The sequence below is a fragment of the Cyprinus carpio genome, chromosome B2 (assembly GCF_018340385.1).
Source record: "Cyprinus carpio isolate SPL01 chromosome B2, ASM1834038v1, whole genome shotgun sequence".
NCBI classification, from domain to species: domain Eukaryota; kingdom Metazoa; phylum Chordata; class Actinopteri; order Cypriniformes; family Cyprinidae; genus Cyprinus; species Cyprinus carpio.
Window position 1 is genome coordinate 8,400,186 of NC_056598.1, and position 15,506 is coordinate 8,415,691.

The 15,506-nt window shown below is 36.7% G+C and overlaps 2 pseudogenes; both read left to right on the forward strand.

The window, feature by feature from the left end:
• The first annotated feature begins 231 nt into the window (after positions 1–231).
• On the forward strand, positions 232–4,262 carry LOC109093783 (annotated as a pseudogene).
• Positions 4,263–10,347: 6,085 nt separating this feature from the next.
• On the forward strand, positions 10,348–14,829 carry LOC122136398 (annotated as a pseudogene).
• The last annotated feature ends 677 nt before the right edge of the window (positions 14,830–15,506 follow it).

Below are 15,506 nucleotides of genomic sequence, written 5' to 3' on the forward strand. Positions count from 1 at the left end.
AAAATTATTAGATAACTAGTCTAATGCAACATAAAGGAAATAACCAGAAATAACCATGTTTGGTCTGTAAACAATACTGACTCGACTTTTACAATTTTTTGACGGCGCTGCTTGTCCATATAATAACGCCACAGGTCCATCTGCTGGTTAGCGTCGGTTATAGCATGAATTCTCCCTGTGAGATGCTGCTATTCAAGACCACCCGCATCACTCCATTCTCTCTGGCGAGAGATGTGGGGACTCAGCATTATCAGAGTAAATAAGGTGAAAATACAGTAATTCACCACAAATAAAACTAATAGACTTACTTAACACTATTTCCGTATCATTTTAAGTACGACCGTTTTTTCTTTTTACACTGGATAACAATATGGATCAACTTCCGCGGCTTATTTGATAAACTCGACAAGAATAAAGACGGGTTTATATCTACAGAGGAGCTGCAGAGTGAAATGCGAAGGATAGGTGTGGAGCCAGTTTGTGAAAAGGTTCAAGTAAGACTTCTTTGTGTGGAATTACATACTGATACATTTGTAGAGGTGTAGCCAAAATTATACATCCATTCATATGTATCTGGATTGCATTATTGTCAGTAAATACAATTCTTTCGTTTAGGCTATCATGTCCAGTTATGACCAAAATGAGGATGGACGTCTAAGCTATCAGGAATTTCTTATTTTACATGATGGACAAAGAGAAGAAATGGAAAATAGATTTCCATGCCCTTGACAGAAATAAAACGTGGTAAGCTGTCTGTGACATATAGCCTATCCATATTTTCTGTTTGAAACAGCTTTATGTTTTATATTCTGGTCTTTGTTTAGAAGTGTAAAATGTGCTCTTGATGCACAAACACAAAGTAACAAGAAAGTGGAAAAACTTTCTTTGTATAATCTCTCCTTTTATATAGGGTCCATTGACCTGGAGGATATAATGTCTCTGTTTAAGGAATTAGGTTTGGTTATCTCAAAACCCAACGCAAAGCGGATCATTCAAATGTAAGACGCCTGATGGTGTTGCCTTCACATTTGTAATATTTTACCAAGTCACAAACATCAAGATCACTCCATGTGTGTAAGATGAGGTGGATTTGATGTAAATCTCAAAGAGACTTTGTTATCTGACACAGTTTAAAACTCATTTAATCCCACCGGTCACGATAGTGACCATGAAAAAGGTTTTCATTAATAATGCTCTAAAAACCGTATTGACTGATGTTTTAGTGCACTTCCTGCAAATATGGAAAAAAATAAAGGGTCTCATTTAAATATGTGCAGTTTCATATGGTTAGTACAAATTGTCAAATGACCAAAGCAGTTTATTTCCTGTTTGCACCATGAGAAGATGATGGCTGCATCAAAGCTCCAAAATTAAAGGCTATGTTAACATAAAGATATGACAAAGATTTTTTGGTACACATTATCTTTGAGGTGTCTAATGTTAATATATAAATTCATATATAGTCAGTTTTGTTGAGTGTGGTCATAGAATGAGTGAACATCTTGATAACAGTGAACTTAGGTATACAGTTTAAATCCAATTGCAGTTGTTAGCGAAAACTGCACTAAAATGTTGCAATGACAAAATATTGCACTAAATTATTATTTTATTTTTTATTTTTATTTTTTATCTCCGTATTCTTATCAGTGCTGTTTAAGGGCTTTGTTACACATAATAGTAACCATATGTGATCAAACAGTTTAAAATAGCTGAGCTAAAATATATAACAATTTTATTGAGTGCAGAAATATTATCCCACCACAATTATTCACACACTTTTCCAAAAAAAAAAAAATTCTTGATTATTTCAAAGGGTTACTAATGGCACATCATTTGGATATTTTCATGTCTGGGAAAATTTTGAGATGAATTGGGTTAAGTTAAATCCATGACATGCATGCGTATTTGTATTGATTATGTTATTAATCAGCTAGATTATTAATGTTAAATTCTGATTGTCATTAGGATGGATGACGACAACTCTATGACGGTAGACTGGGAGGAATTCCTCCAGCACGTCATCATTAACACCCAGCAGAAAACATTGGCGAGTTGGTATCTTCCTGGAAACATAACCTGGTAAAAACCAGCTTATAAATGCTTAAAAAATAAATTTAAAGGCATACCTCACAAATTCTCTCAATATTTACTCACCCCCAGTGCCATCTCTGATGTGTAAGACTTTATTTGTTCTGCAGAACATAAACAATATATTTCAGCTTCAGGAGTGACATTTATGTGTGTTACCTCCCAAAAGTGATTAAATCGCATCGCCATACACCACTAATTAAAACACCACTGGAGCCCATATGAATTATGTTTATAAATACATGTGCTTTTTGGAGCTTCAAACTTGTATGCAGACTTTGTTTGAATGCAGACTTTGTGTGGAGATTTCAATCTAAAAATCATTGTGTTCTGCAGAAACGTACACAAGTGTGACACGAGTAAAAGATGAAATTGTAATTTTTAGCTTAACTATTACTATTTTGTTGCATGTATACATTTAATCTGGCAATGCTCATAACCAGGTTTATAAAAGGATTTTTGTCTTTTTAGGTGTGTTTGATGTAGGAGAGAGTCGCTCTATGCCAGTTGAGTTAACCCAGCAGGAGACTGACCTGTCTATCTGGGGGAACTTTATATTGGCCTCAGGACTGGCAGATGCTGTGTCTAGAACTGTGTACAGCCACCAATAGACCTGTTAAGACACGACTTCAGTGGTTTTTGTTAGTCACGACTAAAAAAAAAGGGATTAACGTCAGCTGTGAATGTCAGCATATGAATGTCAGCAGGATGCCCAGGGTTAAATATTTCAGAAGCGAAAAAGCCATTTTGATTGTAAAAATCAAAGGAAATAAAGTATGATAAAGTAATAATAATAAATAAGTAGTGTTAGTGCAACTAAAGATAAACCTACTAGACATGAACAAGAAATTATGATGACACTGTAATGTTTTTGTTTTATTTTTCCAGAAAATAAAAACTCATCATCATCATTTCTTGTAGGTGTATCTTTAGTTGTATTGCAAGCACTTCCTGCATTTATTTGCCTCTGATGAATCTCATTTGTAATCCTCAATTTGTAAGTAGTTTGGGATAAAAGCTTCTGCTAAATGAATAAATGTAAAGGTAAACTATACATTTACAATTTACGTTTACATATAGGCCAGACAACCTGGGTGCATTTTTGGGGGGGAAACAGAGCGAAAAATTTAACTAATAGATATTGTCAAAACTTCCCCAGCTGATTGATTTTATGTAAGAATTGCAAGCATTTTTTGTTTGTTTGGAATAACAAGGTTTTCTCAAATGTTTACATGTGCGATTTGGGCATTTTCTAATTAAATATGCATTAATTTGCATTTTGCATACATTTGCAGGAACAATCTGAACATTGCATCAAAACCAGATTCAACATATCATTCAATGTCATAAAGAAATACTCATTTTGAATTTTGTTAGATCTTTCAAATCAAAAGTCTCAAGAAAAGCTACGGTCAGGGCAATTCTGTTAGCTTAGAAAGAATTTGTATTTCAATTAAATTGCGAGTAATCACAATAATTTTATATGTAAAACTTGGAGTGTCTGATCTGACAATAATAGCCTAAACAGTGTGCAAAATGCTAAACAGGTTTTTGGATCCAAAGCTGTGTTTCTGGGATTCCGAGAGCTGCAGACTGGAGGTTTTAGATCCTTGTGGCCAAGGAAAAAAATGCGGTAAATGTTCTTAAAGGAACACCACACAATCAACGCTTCAGTGCTTCATCTATGCCCAGGTGTGCCCACAAACACACACACACACACACACACACACACACACACACACACACACACACACACACCACACACCACACACACACACATTCACTCACATGAACACTAAATGTTCAAAACATTGATTCTTCATCTCACTGTTCTTACAGATGAGGATGGTATACACTCTGGCGAGAGGGACAGTCTGTCGGTCCATCAAAGGTTTGGACTGGGCTGTGTGTCAGGGGGCGTGGCACATGCTGCGTTCTACCCCTTAGAGGTATCACAGTGACACCTCAGGTTGGAGTTCCTTACTGTTAGAGGTGTTGTTTGTGAATGTTTGTGAAGAAAGTGTTTAGTTGTCATGTCTGTCATCATTATATCGTAGAAGGTGAACTTTTACAAAGAATTTCTCATGCAATAAACCAGTAACACACTCAGGCAATATTCCTTTGAAGTCATAAAAAGTATAATTTTTTGTCTTCTTTTTCAGAACACAAATTGACACATTAAGAAATAATCCGTATAATATAACTTTTTCTAATTTACTTTACACAACAAAGGGCAGGATACAACAACATAAAAACAGCGAATATGTGATGCAATTAGGTGTATAACTGATTCTTTATCTTGGTGTTTGTATTATTTTCATGCTTGGTTTCCTACAGAGAATGATGTCTAATGGAGATGTTTGGTTACATAAGCCTGTTGCCCTCATATAACAGCTAAATGCACCGGCAAAGATAACTGCTACATTTAATTGTCTGAAATTGTGACAAAAAATGAACATAAAAAGCATAAAAAAATATTTTTGTACTAAAATTAATCAATGCTAATGTAAAATGATAAATAAATATAACGAGAGCAAGAAAAACAAAGCACACTTAAAACTGTACACTGAAATTAAAAGGAAAATCAATAAATAAAGACAAAACATCCTCTCAAAATATGAATACAACTATTATATTTATATAGTTTATAATGGTGAATTACAAGAAATAAAAACTCAATTCATACATACAATTACTTTGGGATATTAGAATCATTTTCATCAGAACAGGACATGGAATCAGTGTTGGGAGAAAGTTACTTTTAAAAGAGTATGCCTTACAATATTGCGTTACTACCCCTAAAAAAGTAACCTAAATACGTTACGTAGTTACTGTTTATGGAAAGTAATGTGTCTACACATACTTTTGCGTTCTACGTTCACGTTACTTTATTAAAGATTACAGGGCTTGATTGTTTTTAAAAAATATAAAGAAGTTACTATTTATAGCAAATGTAAAAAGCCCTTTCACCACAAAAAGTGTAATGACTAAACCTCAGGCTGAAGGAAAGGTAAATTCACGTCTTGTACAGTAGAACACAGGAGAAGAAGGTTCAAACACTCCTTCAGCAATAAAAAAAACAATGAGCACAATTGTTTAGTTAATATATCTAAAGTCATTTTTTAATTATTAGTATGGTTGAACTGGATCATTAAAGGTCAGCAGCAAGGACACGGGGGAAGAACATGGTAATAGATGACATTTTGTGTTATTTAATATATTTAGTTTTTTTGCAGGTTGGCGTCATATGCTGAGTTTGCATTTCACTGTTTGTGAATTAATTTTGATGAAATACTAAATCTGTTTTGGTTTGGGTTGTTTGTGAGTGGGGGAAAAGGAAGGAAGGCACATGCACATTTAGTCTATAACTACCGTTACATCAGGTTCACTCAGGCGCACACAACAGCCTCCCAGACTTCCGATTTCTCCCAATTTGGGAACAGGAGGCTTGTCAGGCAAAAATGGGGATACAAAGTAACTGCGTTACTTGGTGGGAAAAAGTAACGCAGATGATGGCTGGTAAATTAAAAAGTAAGGCGGGACGTTACAGGGGACTTGAAAAAAGGAATCTGAGTTACGTAACTCGCCCGGGACGCTTGGTAATGCATTACACCCCCACACACTGCGCAGGGAAGGCATTCAAACTGACTGGTAGTGAACAGTCACAATTAGTACTATTTATCGATCCAACAACTACGGTTGCGTGGATCCTCATTCGTATTGTTTTGAATGCTTCGCTACCTGTGGGCAGGTCTGTGAAAGTTAGACTTCAATCTCCAGCCTGCTGGTACTACCTACATTGGAGGTTTGGGCATGTTGCCAGGTTTGATTTACCAGAATTAGGTCTATTGTCAGCTTGGCTACAGAGGGGTTTCAAAAACCCAGCAGACTCGGCATGATCCCCGTATTCTGGACGTGGAAGGTGCAGTGCCACTGGTTTCAGGTAATCACCTGCGGCCACTGGAGCGAGGTACCCGGAGAAGAAAAAAAAAGTCTGAGGCATTCAATCAAGAAAGAGACAAACTGCTTTTACTTGCAGGCAGTGTTATTGTGCCTGAAGTAGGCAAACGGCAAAGGTATTACTTTCTTAACATCCAAAGTTTACATAGCTGTAAATTTCAAACTAACAAATCTTAGTCTGTGGTTTTATAATGTGACATGTTGTACATTAATTACCGTAATTTCATGTTTATTTTGATGTTGTTTTGAGTTTTTTATTGACAGGAAATTAACTTTGTATCAAGGAAGAAATAAATTAGCCTGAAAATGTTCTCCATGCAAAACCATCTACATTCATAGATTTTATCTATTCATATAATATTGGACATCATTTCATCTCATTGTGAAATATATTAATTTGAAACCAGTAAATCCAACTGCTAGTGGTTAGCTCAAATAGAAGTAACTCCGTAAGAAATTGCAGATAAAAGAACCTTTTTACACAGGTATGAATTATTCTATCAAATCCTCAAAAATTATACAGTCTATTATGTTGTTGTTACCATTGGTGAAAAAAATAAGCATTTTTGGCCAACTCAGACCATTGCACAAAAATAGTGTAATTGTAACTAAATATAAAACCATTTAATAACGGCAAACTGTAATAATATATAATGATCTAATTGCCACACACGCATTGATGTGCAAGTACTAAAGAAAATGTTCACTCTATATATGACTAATTTCAATTTTTAAACTTAAAATATTTGATATTATGTCACTCATGAATCAGTCAGTAACATGAAAACCTGTTCTCCTCTGGCAGTCCATAAATGAGCTGGTGTTAAACACGGATCCAGAGCACTTCAGTGGACTCAAAGCGCTTCCTCGTCATTTTTGCAGCATTTGCATCATGACAGGCCACCAGTTACCCTCTTGGCTGTCAGTCAGAACTCACCAGCAAGCGCACAGGTGAACGTTAACCTGAACTGATGCGACGAATTACGTTGGATAATATTCTTCTGTGCTGTAGAAGTCATTTTTATCTTCCTCATCTTAGAACTATAGCCTGTCAGTCTTGTTTTAAAGCACTAATACAGTTCTGTTCGCATACAGTTTGTTAATTTGTTAGCATTTTCAGTAATGTTAAGGCTTCCCGTGTCCGTAGAAGTTGCTACACTTTTCATAACATTTTAGTCACTCTCTCTGTGGTGGCAAGCATTATTCAAATCTTTGAGGGCAAAAAATCTTGACCTTCAGTTGTTCAAACTGGTGCAGTAAGCTTCAGAATAGTAAAAATTCTATCTGCTAGTTTTAAATGTAATCGTCAGTTGCAGACTGTGCAAATATGTTGTAACAGCATTTCGTTGTTCCCTGAATTTCTTCAGTGTTTACTAAAATTAATTGACCCGCTATGTTGCTTTTTCTTCTTCCCTCACAATTTCAGCTTTTCTGTTCCAAGCTTCACAGAAGCCGGATACAGATGCTCTTCAAGGCTCTTTGGAATCTATGAGAAATATGGAGTCAGAGGTTTTTACTAATGGAATGGTGCTTAGCTTTCTAAGAGCGGTTCCCTTTGTGCTCTTACTGGCGGGATACAACCCTGACCTCAAATTTGAGACAATTGCTTCTTCATTGTTATAATGTTGAATAATGGGGTTCAGGAATGATGTTCATGAACCATGTGTATATTTTTTTTTTTTTTTATTCCTTTGAGTATTACATAAGAGATACATTGGGTTCCCTGCTTATTGTAACAACTTATGACTATTGTACTGCAGTATCACTATATCAGTTTTTTGATATCTGAGGCCTTTTAATACAAGTACATGAGGCAACAGTATCTGTAATGTCTGCATTGCATATTTGCAGCACTGTATTGGGGTAATATTGTATTTTCACAGATTACAATATGGTATTTGCGCCATCGAAATGTTAACCATGTTTTCCAACTGTTATGGGGGCGAAGAAGACCATGAAACGTGTGGATCCATTTGCAAAGCTTTATTCATTAAATGGTCAAAACATGCGAGGGGTCAGACAATGGCACAGTTATATAGTGGAAGACACAAGAAGTAATCTGTGAACATGGGCGTAGGTTGATCAACCGGTGAAACATAATCCAAAGGGCTTGACAGAAGGTGATCCCATAACAATAGCATAGTTCCAGGCGATAATAGTTTCAGGGTAATCCAAGATACACAGGAGGCAAAATACGATCAGAAACAGGCAAGCAAGACTTTGACTAACTAAGGAAACTAGAACAGAACTTAAACAAGGACAGGGAACTGGCTCCGTAAAATATCCATTGCTAACAGCATAGTCTTAAACAATACTTGGCAGTTTGATAAGGATCTGAGTGGCTGTACTGTAGATTAGTGTGAATTTTTGGCTACAGCTGTGTGGCAATCAGTGCAATGGATGATGGGATATGTAGTCCGGGATGACATACAACAGTTTTGTGTATGGTGAGAGTCCCATGGACAGGACTTGTGACATCAACCATCCTGACATCAGAAATCTTTATTTGCTTTGCCTCTATGAACTTAATCTCTATAGGACACTGGGGTTAAGTTGTAAGGCCGAACTCAGACTTTATAATCTGGCATTTCCTTTTTTATTTTGTGCTTTATTTCTTTATAAATTCCTTTTATGCTAAGCTCCATATGCTAATAAATTTCCATTACCCACCCTTCCTGGATGTATGTGAATATTATTTTTTACTCCTGGTATAAAACTTGTGCTATAATGGTACTCAGTCTAAACCCTATCAATAATATGGACTGAATGAAACAACGCTACTATTGGCAGTACATTTCCCAGTTTGTTCGCAAGAACTAATACTACAGGTATGAAAAGTAAGATGGGTAGAGAGATGCAGTGAGCTAGTGAGGAAAAGTTTCAATGAGGCCATCCCAAAAAAGAGAGAAAAGACTTGAAACTTGTGATAGATCCAACATACTGTAGCATCTAACAGTTTGTAAATATTGAAGGAATAGTTCTGCCCAATAATGAAAAATCATTCTTCATTGGACAGATTTGAAGTGACTTTAACTAACTACATCACTTTACTTACCAATGGATCATCTGTTAGTGAATTGGGTGGCCATCAGAATGAGAGTCCAAACAGTTGATAACAACATCCCAATAATCCCCACACACACACACACACACACACCCACACACCCACAACACACACACCACCACACAGCACACCACACACACACACGCACCACACACACACGACACACACACACACACACCACCACACCACACACGGCACACAAAGGACATAGGTAAGCCTAGTTTCTAGCATGAGGAAGTATAAGGGCTATATACTGTAGCTCAGTAACTAAGGTTTTTAAAACAAGAGTCAAATTACTTACAAATGCTGTTTTTTCCCTAATGCTGGTTTCAAAACACCACAACTGTATTGGGGGTTTAAATTAATTACAGGATAATTTCTGTAAATGTTCTGACCCTCGGAAACAAAACTTTCCAATATCAATATGCGTATGATTTTGTTCTTAATATAAATTTAAAGGACATTCCCCGACATTATGTTTATTGTGCTGTAAGGCTATGTGTAACTGTGAGGGATTGAAAGACGCTAGCAGAGCTGACATTATCGAGGTCTATTAGCATACAGAAACCCAAATACCTTCAATGATTCTTGAGTCGCCTTGTTTCGTTATGAGGGACATAACTTTTTGTTTATTAACCGGTGCACTTTTCACGATTTAAAACTTTGGCAGGATGTTTTCATCACTTACACACTACATGAAAAGGTTATTTTTCAAAAATCCATAATAAACCCAATACCATTATAACCATTAAACCTTAAAAAATTTGTGAGGTTTCTATCGTGTTTGGTTTTTTTCCATACCTGGCAAGGATTCACTTTTCTCTTTATATATATATATATATATATCACCTTTTTATATATATATATATATATATATATATATATAAAATAACAAATAGCCTATAATTTCATATCAAATAAATATAATATGGTTCCTACAATAACAGGAATAGTACAAACCTTTTTGTTTGAGAGGCCTTTTATAGGCAACGGTGCCCAAATTTCCAATCATATTTAGCTAAACATGTTTTCATTGTTACCAGCACCATGCAATGAGCGCGGTTTTTAGACACATAACTAAAAACTTGATTGATCAATCGATCTTTTTCTTCTAATGGGCTGTTCGGACCATCATAATTTACTGTATGGTTAATTGACCTTATCAAACCTGCTTGACAAGCAGCAGTGAGTCTATTCCTTGCTGTGCCACAAGAGGACAGCATCCACAAACCGGATTTAATTGATCGAAGCAAGCCGTTCTGGTTACGTGGCCAAAGTGACGTCGCCAAAGTTGACGTTTCACCAACATGGCGTCGCAGCAGAACGAAGTGGATGAGCTGTTCGATGTGAAAAACGCGTTTTATATTGGCAGCTATCAACACTGCATTAACGAAGCCCAGAAAGTAAAGGTGTGTGTCCTGTAAAAAATATTGTTCATGAGACGAAAACATTTCATCAAGAGTTTTATGTTCTTTAGTATGTTTGTTAGCTAGTGGCTAATATAGCTTCTATGTATCACTTACCTGTTTTAAAATTGTAATTAACAAATGACAAACAACCATATTTCTTTCAGACGTCAAATCCAGAAAAGGATGTTGAGAAGAACCTTTTTCTGTACAGAGCATACATTGCTCAGGTAAGTTCATCAGTCGCGTTGTTTTGATGTTGCTGCGTTTGTTTTCCTTTTTGTGTTCTTTGAAAAAACATTATAAATTAGATTGATTGCCTCTGTTATGTTTTTATGTAAAATGTCAGGTACATAGGTCCTTTTTTCCGCCTGTCTCGTAAAAAAATAAAACCGCTGTTTATCTATTTAGAAACAGCAAACACGGCTAAAGCGTGTTTATATAAAAACGGAAGTTTGTGAAAGTTGGTAGTATCTGGAAATTAGATAACAATAATTAGGTGGCGAACAGTTGCATGTTTTGGCATCCTAGAGGAAGTGATGGTGTGGGTTGGATGACGTAACGCCCAGCTCCTCTGAGGAGCTGGGGAAGCTGTCAGGATGTTTGTCAGAGTAACATGTCGCAATGAAGCAATGAGGTTTGTGCAGTTGGTTTTGTCTTTATTTACATCAGACAATAAGGTAGATATATAATTTAAAAATCTAGAAACTATACAGTGTTAGCCATTTTTCTAGTGATTTTGAAAAACATCTCTTCGTTTAAAACCTCGTCAGAAGCCTTGGAATTTACGCATGAAACGGAATTGCATTTTATCCTTATGGGCGGTGCAAATACTTTTTTTAGGGATGGCAATTAGTTGGCAGGAACCTGGACAGAAAAGATGGCCCAAGAGTGGTTGATGTTTCCCGGTTCACACCACCTGTCCTGCTGCGATGGCGGCATTCAATCTACCCTGCAGAGATGGAAACGACAGGATGCTGGCATAGCGTTACCTGCACCAGGGAGAGCAGTTCCTGGAGTGGTGAGTTTCCAGAGCGTTGGCAAGTTTCAAAATATAGTTCGATTTAGGGGTATTCACACCAAGAAAGTCGCACTTGTTCACGTTGCTTCACGTTTCTCATTTATTAGCTTTCTGCGTTGTTGTCGCACATCGTTGTGCGTACATGTGCAAAACTCACTAGTCTGGCAGGTTGTCCACGAGACCTGTTCTGCGGTGGTAACCGGCAGTACCACGACAAAATTTATGCATTCTATGAAACTCTATGGACCAAAAGCCGACATAGAACAGCTAGGAAAAACGGCTCAAGCCGCGGTAGGAGTAGAGAAGCATTTATAGCTGTTGACGGCCGGCGGCACAATCGAATAATTTCAATAAATCATTAAATCATTATTTAAACTACAAAAGGAGACAACAACGGAACGAGCCGGAAGATCTGGCAATGACTTTACCATCTCCACAACGGACTTGTACCAAAAACGGCAGATCAACATTGTTTGAATGTATAATGCTTATGTACGGTAATAAATGAAAACAGATACTTGTTTTGCCTTTGCTTTTCTGGTATTTCTATTTTATATAGAGAAGGTTTTTGTGTGTTGTACCATTAAAAATATTAAGTGTCACATAAACACACTAGACATCTCAAGCACATACGGAGGGAGGGATTGTAGGCGAGACCGCAATCACAGCGCTGTGCTGTCCCGCGCGTAGTAAATTGACACGACCTAGTAAAGATTTTGGGAGAGTGTGTGCACGGTCAGTCTAAGGCGTAGGCTAGCGGGCTAGCACACAACTATGTCGTAGGTTCGATGCAGAGTTATAAAGAAAATTGGGCTTTGAAATCTAACACAGCAATTACAAATCCATTAAGTTTGCTCCACATAGTCTTTTTTGTATTTCTCTTTATAGGCATGGCCATGACGGTCGCAGACACTTCTAAGTTGGACAGAGTTGATAGGGCCTCGTAAGGTATATATCTATTAAGATTTATATCAGTTTATAATTATTATTTAGTTGGTGATGGTCGATGTAGCATATAAAATGTTTTAATACATGTTTTTTTAGAGAAAAGATGTGAGTCACTTATATATTTTTTTGCTACAAATATAAAAACCTGCTTTTTAGTTAATGTCTTTTAAATATATTATTGGCATGGATCTGTTGTCGTCTTGTCTTCACAGAAAGGAATTAAAGAAGATGCAAGACCAAGATGAAGATGCCACGCTGACCCAGCTTGCTACAGCTTGGGTCAACCTTGCAATTGTGAGTATTGAAGTAAATGTGAAAAATGATTTTCTTGGACGTTCCTTGCCTGAAGGCTGTGAAACACCAAGTTGGCCAGTGTCAGGCAGTCGCTAAACATCTCTGTCACCCCAGTTTTTGTGGTGTGTTCTGCACTGTTTACACTAGTTTGACCACCATCGGTGGCTTTTTGTTCAATTGAGCATATTGAAATGGAATCAGAGCCTTTGGTTGTGAGAGATCACTCTTATTGGCTGTTCATCTGAACCAAACAGTGCATGAGAAAAAAACAAAACAAAAGTCAGCATTCCAATATGCATATATTTACACAATGACATAGCCATTGGTGATGTGAGCAACTGACCGGGCACATATTCATATTTTATATAGATGCAAGTGTCTGCAATTGTTAATGTTTTTATATGCTGCTTTGTCAAGCAAAGCATTCTAAATATACTTAAAGGTTGCACACAAATTTTTTAAATATTGTGGGACAGGCTCGAGATTTGCTCAATTTTTGCTTTTTACGTTTGGTTCTTTTGCGTCTTTTTTTCCTAATGGTCAGGGCTTTGATTGGCCTCAGGCACATTTTGCATTTTCATTGGCCATCTATTTTTCTTATTTCATCTTGATCGTGTCACAGCCTTAACTTTTACTGATTCATTTTTGGGCTTGTCTTTCTAAAGTAAAAATTGTGTTTTGATTTTTCACATGGCCAAAAGGAATAACTTTCCCGTGTCCTTCTAACTTCATGCAAGTTTTACTTTTGTTGTGGCATGTATAAAACATCGAGTTTGAAAATTTTCAAGTTAATTTGGTTTCTTATCTCCCCATAAAATGAGAAATTGGCAGGATGCGTTTCTATATCTTCCAGGAAATGTCAGACAAGTACTCGCCACACTGCTGCTGCTGAACGGTCAGGCTGCAAGTGCACATGGCTCAGAAAATAAGTGGGATGAGGCTGAGTCAGTACCTACAGGATGCTCTGGATAAAGTAAGAGCCTGGATTTCTGCACAGCAAATGTCAGAAGTTTTGACAAACTAATTTGACAAGTGTAGACTTGTTGAATCCAAGACCTTCAAGCTAAGCAAAAAACCATAACTCATACTATATTAGAAATGCTATCCTGAATCACAATCTAATCAGGGTGTAATTTTTTCTGCTTGTCTGTTGACCTATACAAGACAGCAAATTGGTTGCCTTGCAAGCAAAATAAGCATTTGTGGTTGAAAACTGGAATTACTATTGAAATTGACAGCAGAACTCATTTAGATGTGCTTCATATTGATTATTCAATGAGCTGGCTTTGGTCCACTTTTAACTGCGGTGAAATGTCACGATTTGTCCTTTATCTTCTATAGGACAGCAGCCACCCGGAGACACTCATCAACCTCATTGTGTTGACACAGCATTTGGGCAAACCTCCTGAGGTGACCTTAATAAATATAAATGTTCTCAGCACAGTCAGCTACAGAAGCAGTGGGGATGATAAGATTTTAATATTAACACTATAATCGCATGCTTTCAGAGTGTATGCAAAAGCATTTTATACCCCGTGAGGAGCATTAGTTATGTAAAGGATAACAGAGAGATGTTCATAGTTTCTTTGTTTCTGCGCAGGTGACAAATCGATATTTGTCTCAACTGAAAGATGCACATAAGTCACATCCATTTATTAAAGAATATCTTGTTAAGGTAAGATTGTTTAGTGTGATACAGGACACCTTGTTCTGTTTTTCTTTTCTGAGAAGGCATTACTTGAGTAACTGTGAAAGTTAAGTATTAAGTTTTAATAAAGATATTGTAAACTCAATTATGTTCCCACAGGAGAACATGAATTCGACAGGCTTGCCATGCAGTACGCCCCCAGCGCCTGAAAGAACTACGCAGTTTTAATTTATGTCTCCTACAATGCGCCGCAATATTATTTCTCCTCTTTAAACCTTTTAATGCCTTTAAAGAAATAATATTAAACTGTTTGAGATTTTTGTTTGCTCTGTCTTTTTTGACATGTCCAAAAACTCTACAAGCATTCCTGTATAATGGTTAAATAAACATGTTTATCATACATACTGTTAGTGTTTTGTGTTATTTGAATGCTCATATCAGCCAGAGAACTTTCTCCACATCATAGCCAACGTGTTCCTTGCCAGGCAATGGGCAAAAAAAATCAAGCCTTGACAACACTCCACAACTGTCACCATATGCCAATTCTCTGTTGGCTGATTATGTTCCTGCCTCTTCTCTCTTTGTAAGATTGAACCCTGCTTCATGTACAAAAATGCATTCCTGGGGCCTTTTTCAAGAAATCCATTTCAAACCGTATAAAATACAAAAATGAAGTAATTTAGTAAATGATACAGAAAGACAGACTTCTGCTCCCGATTTACACTATAATATACTGCAATTTACAATAACTGTAGGCTTGTAGCACAGAACTGGACTGTTAAGCATCAACTGAAAATCTACACTTACTAGCACATACTGATATTGTAGATCTTTGACCCTTTCTGAGTTGCACTCAACGGGAACAGTTCAATGGTTGAAAGGCTGACAATCATTCAAAGTTTACATTGTCTTTCAACTATTGGCTGAATTTCACAGGTCAAACAGCAGTGTTTTTGATAGAACATCAGCAATGAGAGCAATTAGAAGTTGGGAGAAAATGGCAAGCTTTCCACCCTCATGTGCTGACTTTGCAGTTCTACAAAAAGAAAGAGAGGCAACGATTATGAATGTATGCAT